Here is a 1,468-nt window from a genome sequence, read left to right as displayed (position 1 = left end):
AGGGTGGTATGGCCGTAAGCAAATATTGTGCCTACCAAAGGGCCTTTTAAAGATACTATATCACCACGCTTTGCTCTTTCGTCTATACAGGGAGCGCCTGCAGATTTCCAGACACACTCACAGCTTTTAAATGTCAAATCAGAATGTACAAAGTGGCTATAAGGATCACAAATGTAGTGCAGTAAAAAGATTAATATTTACTGTTGAAATGTAGAATACGTTAGCATAAAATTGAAAAGAAAATGATCGATGAGCTTAGGAATGATGAAAGCCATCATTTAACTGGATTTGTGTCATTTCTATACCGGCAAGTCATGATCTAGCTATTTCCTTCCCACCCTGTCGGTGTCCACTGAAAAAGCAGCAGCGCCCTCTGCTTTTTGTAAAGAGGAGTGAAAAAGCTTACAGCACCTGGTATTCCCAGGCGGTCTCCCATCCAAGTACTGACCAGGCCCGACCCTGCTTAGCTTCCGAGATCAGACGAGATCGGGCGTGTTCAGGGTGGTATGGCCGTAAGCAAATATTGTGCCTACCAAAGGGCCTTTTAAAGATACTATATCACCACGCTTTGCTCTTTCGTCTATACAGGGAGCGCCTGCAGATTTCCAGACACACTCACAGCTTTTAAATGTCAAATCAGAATGTACAAAGTGGCTATAAGGATCACAAATGTAGTGCAGTAAAAAGATTAATATTTACTGTTGAAATGTAGAATACGTTAGCATAAAATTGAAAAGAAAATGATCGATGAGCTTAGGAATGATGAAAGCCATCATTTAACTGGATTTGTGTCATTTCTATACCGGCAAGTCATGATCTAGCTATTTCCTTCCCACCCTGTCGGTGTCCACTGAAAAAGCAGCAGCGCCCTCTGCTTTTTGTAAAGAGGAGTGAAAAAAGCTTACAGCACCTGGTATTCCCAGGCGGTCTCCCATCCAAGTACTGACCAGGCCCGACCCTGCTTAGCTTCCGAGATCAGACGAGATCGGGCGTGTTCAGGGTGGTATGGCCGTAAGCAAATATTGTGCCTACCAAAGGGCCTTTTAAAGATACTATATCACCACGCTTTGCTCTTTCGTCTATACAGGGAGCGCCTGCAGATTTCCAGACACACTCACAGCTTTTAAATGTCAAATCAGAATGTACAAAGTGGCTATAAGGATCACAAATGTAGTGCAGTAAAAAGATTAATATTTACTGTTGAAATGTAGAATACGTTAGCATAAAATTGAAAAGAAAATGATCGATGAGCTTAGGAATGATGAAAGCCATCATTTAACTGGATTTGTGTCATTTCTATACCGGCAAGTCATGATCTAGCTATTTCCTTCCCACCCTGTCGGTGTCCACTGAAAAAGCAGCAGCGCCCTCTGCTTTTTGTAAAGAGGAGTGAAAAAAGCTTACAGCACCTGGTATTCCCAGGCGGTCTCCCATCCAAGTACTGACCAGGCCCGACCCTGCTTAGCTT

The 1,468-nt window shown here is 43.0% G+C and overlaps 2 non-coding genes across 2 annotated transcripts; both read right to left on the bottom strand.

The window, feature by feature from the left end:
• Window positions 1–399: 399 nt before the first annotated feature.
• Window positions 400–518, bottom strand: LOC129115369 (5S ribosomal RNA). The gene has a single exon (XR_008533010.1). It is a non-coding gene; the product is annotated as a 5S ribosomal RNA (ribosomal RNA).
• Window positions 519–898: 380 nt separating this feature from the next.
• On the bottom strand, window positions 899–1,017 carry LOC129115368 (5S ribosomal RNA). Its single transcript, XR_008533009.1, has one exon. It is a non-coding gene; the product is annotated as a 5S ribosomal RNA (ribosomal RNA).
• Between the last annotated feature and the right edge of the window lie 451 nt (window positions 1,018–1,468).

The sequence above is a fragment of the Anoplopoma fimbria genome, unplaced genomic scaffold, assembly GCF_027596085.1.
Source record: "Anoplopoma fimbria isolate UVic2021 breed Golden Eagle Sablefish unplaced genomic scaffold, Afim_UVic_2022 Un_contig_7098_pilon_pilon, whole genome shotgun sequence".
NCBI classification, from domain to species: domain Eukaryota; kingdom Metazoa; phylum Chordata; class Actinopteri; order Perciformes; family Anoplopomatidae; genus Anoplopoma; species Anoplopoma fimbria.
The sequence above is the reverse complement of the archived record's forward strand: the minus strand, read 5'-3'. Positions and strand labels throughout refer to the sequence as shown.